The 14,742-nt window shown below is 44.8% G+C and overlaps 1 protein-coding gene and 1 long non-coding RNA gene across 7 annotated transcripts in view; one reads left to right on the top strand and one right to left on the bottom strand.

Moving 5' to 3' along the window:
* The window catches only part of Dcdc2 (doublecortin domain containing 2), a 185,749-nt gene that overhangs the window by 160,574 nt on the left and 10,433 nt on the right, over positions 1 to 14,742 (top strand). The gene's annotated exons all lie outside the window — the stretch shown is intronic.
* On the bottom strand, positions 1,108 to 13,537 carry LOC134482709 (uncharacterized). Of its 3 annotated transcripts, none has more exons than XR_010059165.1 (5): positions 5,476 to 13,537; positions 5,170 to 5,251; positions 4,734 to 4,902; positions 3,314 to 3,468; positions 1,108 to 2,215 (listed from the first exon to the last, which is right to left on the bottom strand). It is a non-coding gene; the product is annotated as an uncharacterized LOC134482709 (long non-coding RNA). The 3 variants fall into 3 exon arrangements; XR_010059166.1 differs by having other exon boundaries at positions 3,314 to 4,902; positions 5,476 to 5,890; positions 8,196 to 13,537; XR_010059164.1 differs by having other exon boundaries at positions 3,314 to 4,902.

The raw sequence follows: 14,742 nt of genomic DNA, 5'->3' as shown, positions 1-14,742 counted from the left end.
GACCAGATTCCCCAGGAGTTAGGATGGAAAGCTGATGGTCGATGACTGGATTCACTAAGAGGTAGAATGGGGAGCTGATGGCCTATGGCTGGATTCCCCAGGAGGTAGTTAGTGGCCAACCTGGAGTATACTGTGCCTCCATGGGTTTGGCATGCCACATATTTTTCAGCCAGTCTCCCTGTTCTCCTACACTTGTCCCAAGTTAACTTTATATTGCCTGCCCAGCCCCTTGGGTAGTTAGTTTCACCCGTGACTCCTGTTTGTCTGCAGCATGCAGTACCATTTCAAAGACTCTATAGCCAGCCCAGAAGAATATCCAGAAAAGAGGAGTTTTGACATCTGAACCCTCAGATTTCCTGGCTTGGTCTATCACTGACTACCTGCTTCTCAGAGAAGACCAGTAGTTACGTGCAGCTTCTTCCAGAAGCCAGCAAAAGGCAGGGCCTACAAATATCTAGGTTGATGTCATTATGCAGGTGAAGGCAGGTACAGGATAGAACGAGGCCTGTCATTGGACGAGAAGGAAGATAGGTGGGAGAAAAGTCTTAGAAAAGAGAGAGAGGGAGGGAGGAGGAAGGAGTGGGGAGAACATGGCGACAGATGTTAAGATTCTTCTCTGCACATAGATACAGGTGGCTATGACCATTTTTAAGGGATAGGTGTGTTCAGGATTTTGTGCTGTCTAGATGGGAAAATTACATCTTACCAGTTGGGTCAGAGGTTATTTTGTGGTGTGGCTACTTGAGTTCAAGAGAGTGTATGGTGGCAAGACGCACCCGGCTGTCACAGGATTGGGATGTGTATGCCTGGTCTGATAACAACCTGCCCTAGGAACTAGATGGGTAGGGAGATTGCTGCTGGGCTTAGAGAGTAGCCATTGGCAGTGTGAAATGGCATGGAGCTGTGAATGAGGGCAGGGTGCCCAGCTGGAACGGCTCGCAGACCGCCCAGGTCAGAGGGAGCTTGGAGCCGTCCAAGCGGGAACCAGTTGTACGGCTTTTTAAATTTTTTTACCACAAATATCCAGTTTTCATATGCAGTAACATAACCTGAACTCCTCTTCAATCAAGTGCATTTACTACATGTAAAACATTAGAACCAAAGGGAACCTGGACTCAATCTTTTATTTTGTTACAGAAGAAACAAAATTCTCATTAGAGAGAGTCATTCTTCCACAGAAACACCACATGCTGCTGACACTGTTGGCCCAGGAGGAGTCAGAGGCGCTGGCTTCTGGTTTATGGCTGTCTTAGAACTCTTCATGAAGGGCAGTGGAGTGATTGGGAGCTTCTGATTTTTCCATAATTGGCCCAGTCTCCTGCCTGAGCACAGGGCCACTCAGCCTTTGAGAATGAAAGGAATTAGAACCACGAGTTCATTGGCATTAGATGTATTCCAGCCACAGGTGTGTGGTGGATCAAGTTCCTGCTGGTGCTGTGAGCATCCCAGACATAGCATCACAATGAGGACAAGCAAGACCCTTGACCTTCCGTGGGCTCACCAGACACTGGACTCTTAGTGAATTCGTGTTTGTGGATTTACATTTAATTGAGAGAAGTGGTGTTAAACATTAAAGTGTAGCCTGTAGGGGATTCCGTGAAAATGAAAGAAAACCAACATTTCCTTTTAAAATGAGAAAACTTACTATATTCTCCCAGCAATAATGACTTCATAATTCCACACTACCCAGCTACTTCCAGTAAACTACACTTTAATATGGCTCCAGGAGCTCTCAGAGCTCTCCAGGGCCGAGGTGAGTGAGCACTGGCCAGTGGCAGCCTCAGCCTCGACCCTCATCTGGGCCTTGGGATCATGCCTCTTCAGATAATCATCATTTCTGTGGTCTTTGTGCCCTCAGACAATGTCAGTCCCCCTCTTCCATGAAAGTAAGCCAGTAAGCCGAGAACAGGAAAGCAATACTTAGCTATCATGAAAAATTGAAACTGATTATTTCCAAATACCTCATTCAACTTGGTAGGAGACGATTTTAGTTTCCATGGGAACAGAAATAAAAACAAGCATGATAATTTCTGTACTTTCACTGCCAATGCCTCTGCCATGAAGTACAGAAATGCCTTCTATTCCAAAGCGAGCACCAAATCTGCACACATCTCCACGTTGCCTTTGCAGTCCTCATGGAGCCCAGCTGGTCTCTCCGTGTTCATTGATTCAGCTCTTCAGTTTCCCCCAGCGGCATGTTGTCAGGTTGGGAATGCTGTTCAGGATAGGGGGAGTTAGATAGAATACCTCTGCATTTTAGATAGCTGAAATCTTTGCACTTGAAGATATAGCTCACAGGTGAGATGCTAATACAATGACTGAGAGCACTTGTTTTTCTCAGTGGGCTGGGAATCAGCCCTAAACCTGAATGTCACGAGGATGTCGCCAGTGATAACAACCCCAGACTTTTCTCAACTTTTCATACACATCAAGTGCCTACTCAGAGTGTGAGAAACTAAATAGTCAGATATGATATGGGCAGATCTGGGCAACATGTACTCAAAATGCTGGTGTCCTGTAAAAGAGGAAATCTGTGTTAGCTTCTCAATATTAAATGTAATACTAAGATTTATTATCTTATATTTCATGCAATATATATTAGTGTATGTGCTTTTTAAAAGGCAAAAGTTGATTTTCACATGCAGAACTCTGTGTTTAAAGGTCTCTGGTGTCTGTGATTGTACACACGTGTACAGTGTATACATTAATCTAACCCACTAACTTCATGTGCTCTGTGTGAATGAATGACAAGGAGCCTGGAAGGCTGAGACCATAGAGTTCTGCACTCACAGTTATGTAATACATATTTCAAAGAGAGTAGAAGGAATAAATCTTTAAACTCGAGTGAAATGCAATTGTGTCTTATGTATAGAATTGTGCGATTACTCAGAGGTATGAGCTCGCCATGAAATTTTGGGATATGCATACCCCTGGGAGAAACAATTTCTATAGGAAATCCCGTTTTCTGAAAAGTTGAGTCATAAACTGACTAAAATTTGATGTAAGTGTTAGGTAGAGGACACGATTATGGGTAAAACTCTTTCCGAGTCACTGCACTCACACAAGTCTGTGTTCCTGACCCCAAATTATCCCATCGACAGTCATCCCTTTTATTTTTCTACAGATCCCAACCAGTGGGCTGACAGTTTTAGGATAAAAATGTAACTTTCTTTTAAAGAGGCGTCATCACAGCTAGAATGCCTGTTTGAATGTGACACATTTGTGACCAGGCTTGCTGCTCATGTGGTCTAGAACTCCGTGGTGGAGTGTCCAATGGGTCCATCAGGGATGCCGTCAGCAGTGGAAGTGTTACCTGGTACTGAGTGCTAAGGCTTCCAACTCAGAACCTGATGCTCAAGTTGTGCAAGTAACTGCTTCAGAGTGGAGTTCTATTTTGCTCTCTAAACTCTTCATCTCAGGAAGTGGTGGGGAACATTTACTGAATTCTGTCTTCTTCTGTATCTGTATCTGCAAATTAGGACAATAACAGTATTATTCTCGAATCATTGTTGAAGGTTAATATGAATGCCATTATGTATATGAGATGCATAGAATGTGACACCAGGCATCAGGAGAGAGCTGTATGTCTCCCTCCTCTTCATCAGTACTTTCCCAAGGCGATTGTTACCCCTTTACTCATTAACAACCATGAACATCCTTGTCTGCCACAGTGGGCTTAGAGATGAAGAAGAGAAGGCCTCTCGAGTGATTTCCAGGGGTCTCCACCGAGGAGTTGACATTTCTCCCATCATTCCATATTCATGCCAGTATTTTGGAGGGAGGGAGAGGCTTTTTTTTTTTTTTTTTTTGGTTAGCAATTTGTGTTCACTAATTTTGTATGACCTGCAACTAGAGGGTCAGAGAATCCCAAAGGAATCAATACATGGAGAGGGGGCCTAGCAGTAAGCGATTCCTCCTGGACGAGCCAGGCAGTGTTATGGGGCAGCTGTGCTAATTATGGGAAAAACGCACTGTCCATGCACAGACATAAGAACAGCTTGGATACTGGTTGCACAGGGGAGTGGGAGAAGGGTTTTTTGTGTGTTTTGTCCTCAGAGGATTCTCCTCACATCAAATTTCAATCTGGGAAAAGGCTCCATTTATCCTTCTCCATTAAAGATCTCTCTCTCTCTCTCTCTCTCTCTCTCTCTCTCTCTGTGTGTGTGTGTGTGTGTGTGTGTGTGTGTATGTGTGTGTGTGTGTGTGTGTGTGTGTGTGTAGGGAAGGGAGTACTTGGGTAGTGGCTGAGTAGATGAGGGCTGCTACCACAAAGAACCACAGTGGGAGTGGCTCAAGCAGCCAGAATCAGTAATCTATTCTCTTTCTGTTCTGAGGGCTACAAGACTTTGATCAGGATGATAATGGTCAGGACGTCCTGATGCTTCTCTCTTGGGCTTGCAGATGATTGTCCCCCTGTCTTCACTCAGACTTCCCTCTGTCTCTGTAATGACCCCTTTCTTTAGGGACACTTGTCACATGGGTTCAGGACCACAAATTTCCTTGCTGTGACTTGGTCACTTCTTTAGAGACTTTCCCTGAGTATAGTCATTTTCTGAGGTCTGGGGGCTTACAACAGTTTATGAGTTGCAGAGGGAGGCCAGAGACACAGTTTAGTCTGAAACTGTGAGAAAACAGGGTGTATCTCTGATTTCATGCTACCCAAGAGATCACAGTGGTAATAGAGTGAGGGGGTGGAGTCAGCTTTTAATGCCTGCATTTGTAAAAGGCATCACCAGGGAGAAGCTGGGCAGAAGCAGAGATGGGAGCTCTAGGGCTGTCTTCAGAGAGAACTTGTGTTTCTTTTTCTTTTATGATGTTGAAAGGTGTTGTCATCTCTGGTCCTGGAAAGTTGGGACACTTTGCCTCTGTTTCCTTCTCTACCTTGGCAATCATCATGTTCACCTGTTGGGAAGTGAAATGAAAAATGCTTTGAGGATAACAGCATGCTGCCTGGGGCCACACCAATGTGGAACAATGTGTTACCCAAGAACTGCTGTTGATTTCAGGAAGCAACTTTTGCTATTGTCTCCTGGCGAACATCTCCACTGCTTTAGGAAGCAGACAGCAGTTTGGAAACAAGTATGCTTTTAGATTGTTACTTTGTTGCCAAAAACATATGACTAGTTGGTGCTGGGGAGAGGGAGGTGTATTAGCTTATGAAAATTGTACCTGTAAGACTCTCAGAGAGAATCTTCTCTCAGGAGGGAGATCCTCAAGCCCCAATGACCAGACCGAGTCCACAGGCTGCAATCTGTAAGAGGATTTTTTTTTTATTAACTTGAGTATTTCTTATATACATTTCAAGTGTTATTCCCTTTCCCGGTTTCCGGGCAAACATCCCCCTCCCCCCTCCCCTTCCTTATGGGTGTTCCCCTCCCAACCCTCCCCCCATTGCCGCCCTCCCCCCATAGACTAGTTCACTGGGGGTTCAGTCTTAGCAGGACCCAGGGCTTCCCCTTCCACTGGTGCTCTTACTAGGATATTCGTTGCTACCTATGGGGTCAGAGTCCAGGGTCAGTCCATGTATAGTCTTTAGGTATTGGCTTAGTCCCTGGAAGCTCTGGTTGCTTGGCATTGTTGTACATATGGGGTCTCAGGCCCCTTCAAGCTCTTCCAGTTCTTTCTCTGATTCCTTCAACGGGGGTCCTATTCTCAGTTCAGTGGTTTGCTGCTGGCGTTCGCCTCTGTATTTGCTGTATTCTGGCTGTGTCTCTCAGGAGCAATCTACATCCGGCTCCTGTCGGTCTGCACTTCTTTGCTTCATCCATCTTGTCTAATTGGGTGGCTCTATATGTATGGGCCACATGTGGGGCAGGCTCTGAATGGGTGTTCCTTCAGTCTCTGTTTTAATCTTTGCCTCTCCCTTCCCTGCCAAGGGTATTCTTTTTCCCTGTAAGAGGATTTTTATTGATCAGGATACACAGGTATCTGTGGGCGTCCCAGTCAATTTGGAAGACTGGCGCGCCTAGCAGAACCAGGGACGGGTTTTTATAGGGCATTGGGGAGCAGAAGCAGGCTTACAGAAGCAGATGCATGGTTATAGGGATGTGATTGGTGGAGTAAATGAGGCATACGTGTATGTTACCTATTTTGGCTATAATCATAACAGTGAGGTCAGCTTGTCTCACATATCTAAAAACTTACTTTTTATTTCTATAGTTGAGGGCCTTGGGCTTGTACAATTCTCTTTCTGGGAGGGGGTCTTTCATTCCCCCATTTTCTTTTTTTGTCTTTGAGTGGAATCTTCCACTCAACTTGGTTAAGGTACCTCTGTTTCTTTTTTTTGTTGTTGTTGTTGTTTTATCATCTGATACTGTTGTCTCAGCACAAAAGTTTGAATGACTGAAAGTCTGTATCTCTTACTATTCCTGTCTGATCTGCATAGAAACAACATTTTTTTTAGTGTAGCACACAGACTCTTTCTTTAAGGAATATCAGGTCTAATCTTTTCTTATTTTGAAGGACTACCTCTGAGAGGGAGGTTAGGTGTTCTTGGAGGTCAGCTAAAAAGTCTTTTTTACTCTTTTTATATCTGAGTCAATGGCAGTTCTGAATTCTCTATAAGCCTTGTATTGTAGGGCAACAGCAGATGTCCTTGTGCTGCCCTTGTAGCACCTAGATAGCCTTAAATAATTCTCAACTCTCTTTTGTGTCTTATTAAGTCTTTAGCATCAGGATTCTAATCTGGACACTATCTGAACCTATATACCAAGGTCTTTTAGAACTTCTAAACTTATATAGGTTGTGATCTCTGAGGCACAGTCCCAAGAAGTGTTAGGAGTACTAACATATGTAATGTTACATCATTTGCAATAAAAATCAAGCCTATCTTTACACCTATTCCGAGGGAACCCAGGGCAAACAGGCAAACATGAAATTCTTGTTTCTAAAACACACTCCTCAAGTGAGCATTATAGCAACCTCTCAGTCACTTAAGTCTAGGGAGCTTTTTGAAGATCTGAGTGTCCCTCTAGGTCCCAGCTCTCAGCCCCAACAGCTAGTATGCTGCTGGTGAGGGCTGAGAATTGACGGCTGTCAGGGTGGTCAGCAGCACCAGGTACGGTCCTTTCTAGCGAGGCTCGAGTGTCTGGGCTCAGTGTAGCTGTAGTCTCTAACCTGGAACTGATGACATGTCTCAGGGGTCTCCGGGGCATAGGCTGCTGCCAGCTGTGAGCAGATTTCTTTCTGTATCGCCTGTAGGTCTTTTAGCCTGGCATACAAATCATTATTACTATGACATGTTGGTTTAGTAACATCATCTAATACAATCAGGGGAGCTGAGGCCCCGTATAAGATCTCAAAGGGGGTAAAGCTGAATCTGGAAGGGGTATTTCTTGCTCTGAAGAGAACAAGAGGGAAAGGAGTGTCACCCAGTCTGTGTCAGTCTCCATGGTCAATTTGGTCAGGGTCCGGGAGCAGGGTTGTAGGGTTTAGACTCGTAGGGGCAGTCTGGAATCACAAGGAACAAGTGGGATACCCAGCCCACGCCAAGCTCCACCGTTCTTCGGGTAGTCCATGAGTATCATTTGTTGTCGGTAGTCCCCTGTACTCAAGGTCTTTTGCTGGACACTAGCCCATTTGGGTGTAGGAGCACAGAGTGTTGGGCCCCCATATTCACAAAACAACTGGGCAGGCTTCCCTTCTATCTTAGCGCATAGCCAGCACTCTAGGACCAAGAGGCTTGCCTTCCGGGCTGCTGGAGAGGCCCCTCTTGTTCTTCTTGGGGCAGTCCCTGACCCAGTGTCTTTTTTCCTTGTGATAGGCACACTGATCTTTAGCTAGGAATTCTCTTCTGTTGCCAGGTACTGTCTTCCTAGGTTCCCTAACTACTGTGGCCAGTATATATTCCTCTCCTGTCTTTTATCCCTCTTTAGCTCTCTAGCTTCTTTTTCCTTTTGTCTCTTTTCTTCCTTAGCTTCCTGTTCTTTTTACCTTCTTTCCTCTTTCTCTTCCTCAGTCTCTCATATCTTCTGTATCTTCCTCTACAGCTATTAGATGCTGTCCACTTAACCACACTTTAACTTTATTTTCTCTGCAACTTATACTAACCCTCAGCAACTTAGCTTAACCCTTTAAATTTCTGTAACTTTCTCTCTTTATATCTTTTCTTTATCTTAGCCAGATTGGTGGGGCATTTTCCAGCCCCTCGGAGACCCACCCTTGGAGCCTGGTGGCAGACCTGGAGCACTCCCTACCTTCAGGGGTATTCAAGTCAACAGTCAGGAGTGAGGGTCTTCTATCCATGTCTGGATTTATCTTTCTGGCCTCTAGTAGGATTCTGTCTTTCCTCGGTGGTAAAGAAGACCTGTAATCTTGAGAATAGAGGTCCACTGAAGAGGACAAATAGCATTTAGTCACACAGCTAAACCAGGAGGACTTTTTGGGACAAAAAGGCCGTTGTAAAAATAAGCACAAGCTTTGTGTCTGTGAAACAGAACGGCAAGCAGAGAGGGAGCTGATCTGTTACCAACTATCTCTCTGGACTTAAGAACTAATAACAAAAGGATGGAGAGATGGTTAGGACCTGGGTGCTAGATGCCAAGTGGCTGACAAAAGAATTGTAACCAGTTTACCTGGGACTTTCAGGACCTCAGTAGCAGCCCTTTACCAAACTGTCTCAGTGGGCTAAAGGCCCATGGAAAAGAAAACATTAATACTGACCTTGGCCACAGCCAAAGCTTGAATTCTAAATTTTGACTGGCAAAACAAAGTTCTTCACAGTTTGTTGTAGATTCCCTCCGAAACTATCTCAGGGGCTTCTCTGTCCCCCAACCTGGGGCATTTTGACCACAGGGGCAGGAACTGGCTGCTGTGGGGATAGGATCAAAGGCACTCTCCATGTCAATGATGACTAACAGGGAAGGTTACTTAATGTTGGAGATCAATTCCTCTCTTGGAATAGGGCCAGCAAATATGGCAGGCTCCCTTAAAGAACTTCTCTTAATGAATGCTTTCCTTCTGTGAGCAAGTGTCGAAGATCTGGTCACTGAAGGCAGCAACTGGAATTATTATTTTTTTTAGGGCCAAAAGTCTCATAAAACAACCACTAACTCTATATTATCTTTTTGTTGTCAAAGCGTCAACCCTGGCCGGCCTCATCACCTTGAAACTCCTCTTACGCTGACTTGGCCAGAGCTGCGCCACTGCCCACGCGCAGCCTGCAGCTTGCTAGCAGGCCTGCATGCTTGTCACCCTCAGCCCCTACATTTTTTTACTCTGTGTTGTCCCTTCCTTAGAAGCTGTGAATGTTTAAGCAACAGGGAGAATTTTTCTTCAGGATCTAAGGTAAAGCTTTCAGGCTCTTGTTAATACCTGCTTCAGACAGGGTCACTCACTAACCTGGAGTTCTTCATACACAACTGTTAACAGCAGCAAGACTGGACAAGGGGAGCAAAGGGAGGGGCATCTCTCCTTGGGGAGGAGGCTCAAGAGAGAAAGATAAAACAATTTTTCTCAAGCAAATTATTTCCAAGTTAAGCACCAAGAGGACCAAGTAAAACTCCTTGACAAACAAAGCAAACAGTTTCATGATTTTAAACACAGTCGTCAGTCCAAGATTTTAAACACAGTCGTCTGTCCAAAGTCCAAAAACGAAACAAAAGCCAAAAAGACACTGGACAATACCACAGAAAACAAACCAGACAAACAAGACCAAGACAAAGCATCCTATAACCAATTTCCACAGATATTCAAAGAAAATTAGGACACAAAGAAGACAAACAATTTCAACAGTCAAACAAGCAACAGACAGACGCGCCGTGCGGCTTCGGTGTCAAACTGAAACCAAAAATTTAGTGGATCCGGCTCTCTCCTCTCTCCTCCAACCCAAAACCATGTATCCTTCCGATACAGGCTAAGCCCCGAAAAACCGGGCTCCAAACACCCTTGGAACGTCTTCCAGGGCTGCGGGGGAGAAGTCCGAGCTCGTCAGCTCCTTCTCTGGCCCGCCCAAATACAAACGGTCTAGACCCAAGCCAAGTAACTAAGCATTTACAGAACAAGTCACAAAGCAAGACAAGACAGGACAAGACAAACACTGGCCAGCTTACCTCCTGGTGGGTGGTCGGTGGTCTCTGGGCAGAGGATCTCCGATCCCGGACCAGCCCCCATAATGTAAGACTCTCAGAGAGAATCTTCCCTCAGGAGGGAGATCCTCAAGCCCCAATGACCAGACCGAGTCCACAGGCTGCAATCTGTAAGAGGATTTTTATTGATCAGGATACACAGGTATCTGTGGGCGTCCCAGTCAATTTGGAAGACTGGCGCGCCTAGCAGAACCAGGGACGGGTTTTTATAGGGCATTGGGGAGCAGAAACAGGCTTACAGAAGCAGATGCATGGTTATAGGGATGTGATTGGTGGAGTAAATGAGGCATACGTGTATGTTACCTATTTTGGCTATAATCATAACAGTGAGTTAGCAAAAAGTACATGGTGGTCAGGGCTTCCGGGGGGTCAGGGACTTTTTCTTTTTTCTGCCAGGTGGCCCATGGAGCAGTGTCCATAATTTAGTCTGGTTTCTGTATTTTGTTTTCTTTTCTGGTCTGTTTCGTCTAAATGATGGGTCAGCTTGTCTCACATATCTAAAAACTTACTTTTTATTTCTATAGTTGAGGGCCTTGGGCTTGTACAATTCTCTTTCTGGGAGGGGGTCTTTCATACCTAACCATCCCAGTGGACCTTAAGTCACACACCACTTTTCATTTTAGCCACTTACTGACTTAATCTATTTTTCATTACATCTTAAAATTATTTGTGTGTATGTGTTGTAGTACATGTGTGGGGATCAGAAAACCACTCGTGGGAGTCAGTTATGTCCTACCGTATGGATTCCAGGAGACTTAAGTCCTCAGGCTTGGCAGCAATCACTTCTACCCACTGAGCATCTTGTCCCAAGTATCTTGATCTAAAAGCCACTCTTGGTCTTTGTGTGAAAGAAAAAGTGTACAGTTCTATGTGAACCCTTAGGAAATGATTTTGTTCATATAATAGTGCAAGCTCTGTATCCCTCTCTGTTTTTTGAGACGAAGTTTCATATATTCCAAGTTGACCTCAAATTTACTATGTAGTTGAGGATGACCTTGAACTTCTGATCCTTGTGCCTCTACCTCCTAAGTGCTGGGATTAGAAGCATATGTCACCACACCCTCCACTACATCTAATTTTATTGTTTGAAACCAGGGTTTTGAGCACACTAGGCAAGAGCTTTACCAACTGAGCTATACCCCCAGCCCTATACTAGAGATTTTTATCAGACAACTCTCAATGGCAAGAAAAGTGGAGGAAGCCACCCAAACATATGTTGCAGCCAGCTTACTCTCTCGGTCCTCAATGTATGAACTTGGTCCAGTATTGGCTGCATGTCTGCCTTGTTGGGATGGTCAAGTGCCTCCAGCAGGCCACTCCAGGAAAGAAGAATGCAGTCTGAGATAGGGGTCCCAGCCCATGTTCTTCCTGGTGAGAAACAGTAAGATCTGGGATGGATATTGTGGTTCTCAATCTCCTGCATGCCCAGATGCCACTGGGGATGTCGAAGAGTTTAGAAAGTTGGTCCTCAAGTCTGCCCTTTGCCTGTGCACTGGGCAGGAAGAGGATGGCTGCGTCTAGAATGGGGCAGAATCTGGTTTAGTTCTGAGTGCCAAGAGTATGGAGGGGCTGGAAGAGAGAAGGCCTTCTCCAGATTTAGCAGATTCTTGTTGAAGGAGATGGTCTTTGTTTGTTCAAACTGCTTTATTCATGGCGGATGTGAATGCATATGTCTTTCTCAGGGTGAACCAGGGATTAAATACCCTTTGTGGGAAAGAATGCTCAGGAAGGGAAGCTCATTGGTTAAGTACTCAGAGCCTATCTAGATACCTCATCAGCATGGAGAACTCTAGGTTTTTATGCTCCACGACCGGTTGTTACAGTCCTCTTAGTGGGGTGGCATGGTTACATGTTCCAGGACCGGCAGACCATGGCCTGGAGCTGGCTTCAATGCCTGCCATTCTCAATTATGTGATTTCCTGGGGTTTTGAGCCTACTTCGATCTTCCCAGTTCTTCTGTCTGGTGGCATGGTCCACTTGACCCACAGTCTGGCTGCAATCCTCTGAGGCCTGAGCCATCTTCACCTTCAGAGGGGACTGGAAACTTTCTGAGAATATGGTGAATGTGTTTCTCAGGGTGAACCAGGGATTAAATACCCTTTGTGCAATGAAACAGCTATACAAGGAGGCCCTGGACAACTACCGCCATGTAGAGGAGGATATCTTTCTTTGCGGGACCTTATCACAGTTTGGATTTTAGCTCTTGGGTGTGTGTGTGTGTGTGTGTGTGTGTGTGTGTGTGTGTGTGTGTAAAGCTGGGAGTTCTTTCTGAAATGGATTGATGTATACACTAGAAACATCTTTAATAATTTAATATATGCTTTAAAGGGATTTGTATAAAAAAGCACATTGCTTTTTACTTATTTATTACAGATCTGTCAGATCAGTGGGTTTTGTTTAGCATTTTGTCTCCCCTCCACTCTGAATGGCAGTGTCATGGTAATAGTAAGTTTTATTCCAGACTCTGGGTATTTTAAAGGATTATAAGCCTCTTAACTAATGTTCCCATCTCATTTAAATTGATGGAATTGCTATTTCCGTATCACAACCTTGCATCTTTTTAAGTCGTGCTGTGCAGCTCTATCTTTATTTAGTGATCACTAAGTAGCTGTGCTGAGGATTCTGATGGAAAGGAGGAGATAATAGCATAACGCTGATGGCAGCAGCACCGGTCATGACGACAGGGGTCAGAGTGCATACTTAGAACTAGATGCTAAGACATCGGGGAGCCCACCCGCCCTCTGTAAAGAGGGAAAAATAAACATAGTCAAAGAGAGAGGTTCAGGCTAAGAGGAGGAAAAACAATCTAAAAAAGGGATCATGCTCTTATTTTATAATTAATTATTAGTTACAAATCCAGACATCAGGGTAACAGGTCTCTTCCCTGCCCCCACATGCAATCATCTCAACAGACTTTAGTATGCAATTGGAGAAGCAACAGCTGCATTTACATGTGAAAACAATTACATTATGAGCATTCCCTCTATTTTTAATGAATATGTTATCTAGTCACTTCCCTCCCCATGTAAGGAGGATTGTACTGAGGCCCCAAGGTAGAAAGTTGCCCCTGGTGATGAAGTGGGTCAAGGCTGCCCTTGACCCTGGATGGTGGGGTTGATGATATAGTGAAGTGTTGTCAGCACAGGTCAGCCTAGGCTTAAAATATGCCCCATCTGAAGCAAACTCACAAACAGTGCACATGAAATAGTTTTTAAGCTACTGGTGTACAATTATTTTATTGTCTGAGAAATTTTGAAAGAACCCAACTCTTCTCAGCTATTAGCACTGTAGAGTTTCTGGATTTCTATTCAGAACTCTGAACAACTCTGCCCAGCAGTCCTTGTAATGCCCACCCCTTGATCTTATTGGAAGTCTCTGAGAATGGCTTCAGGTTACTAATTATTTTTTCCATCTCTATTAAATTGGGTATTTTTTATTTGCATTTCAAATGTTATTCCCTTCCCTGGTTTCCAGGCCAACATCCCCCTAACCCCTCTCCCTCCCCTTCTATATGGGTGTTCCCCTCCCCATCCTCCTCCCATTACCGCCCTCCCCCACAACAATCCCGTTCACTAGGGGTCCAGCCTTGTCAGGGCCAAGGGCTTCCCCTTCCACTGGTGCCCCTCCTAGGCTATTCATTGCTACCTATGAGGTTGGAGCCCAGGGTTAGTCCATGTGTATAGTCTTTGGGTAGTGGCTTAGTCCCTGGGAGCTCTGGTTGGTTGGCATTGTTGTTCATATGGGGTCTCAAGCCTCTTCAGCTCTTTCAGTCCTTTCAAATGGGGGTCCAGTTCTCAGTTTAGTGGTTTGTTGCTGGCATTCACCTATATATTTGCCATATTCTGGCTCTGTCTCTCAGGAGAGATATGCATCCAGTTCCTGTCAACCTGCACCTCTTTGCTTCATCCATCTTATCTAGTTTGGTGGCTGTATATGTATGGGCCACATGTGGGGCAGGCTCTGAATGGGTGTTCCTTCAGTCTCTGTTCTAAACTTTGCCTTCCTATCCCCTCCTAAGGGTATTTTTGTTCCCCTTTTAAAGGAGTGAAGCATCCGCATTTTCATCATAACTTCTGTTAGTTTGTCTAAGTCTCTGTTTAATTTCTGTTCATTGATGAGAGTGGGGTGTTGAAGTCTCCTACTATTATTGTGTGAGGTGCATTGTGTGCTTTGAGCTTTAGTAAGTTACTAATTCTTTAAACAGTTTAATCAGTGAGGCATGGTGTAGAGGTCACTTGCCCTGGCCACTAGAAGGGCACATGAGTGTCCCCCTGGTAGCATCAAAGTGAGGGATACAGTCCTATTTTATGATTCTGTTTAAAGTGGGACATCAGAACTTTGAGCCAGATTTTCTGGGCTCACCGCTCACCCATCTTGGTATACTGCTGTGTGGTGTCATAAGCACTGAGAGTGTCAGTATTTTTCTCATTCACATCATCAGGACAAGAAGTGTACCCAAGGGAACTTCTGAGGGGTTCCATGGAAGTGCTCTGTGATGGCTTTTGTACAATTGAGAGGTCTCTGATTCAGTAGATTGTGTTGGGGGGCATTGCTATCTTGAGCTCATGAGTGTGGAACATACTTGCATTCTTTAGTATCCCCATTTTTTAAATTTCATGGTGTTTTTCATTATGTACAAGTTTTCCATCTCTTTGAT

Source organism: Rattus norvegicus, chromosome 17 (assembly GCF_036323735.1).
Source record: "Rattus norvegicus strain BN/NHsdMcwi chromosome 17, GRCr8, whole genome shotgun sequence".
NCBI lineage: Eukaryota > Metazoa > Chordata > Mammalia > Rodentia > Muridae > Rattus > Rattus norvegicus.
This window is presented reverse-complemented; position numbering and strand designations above follow the sequence as displayed.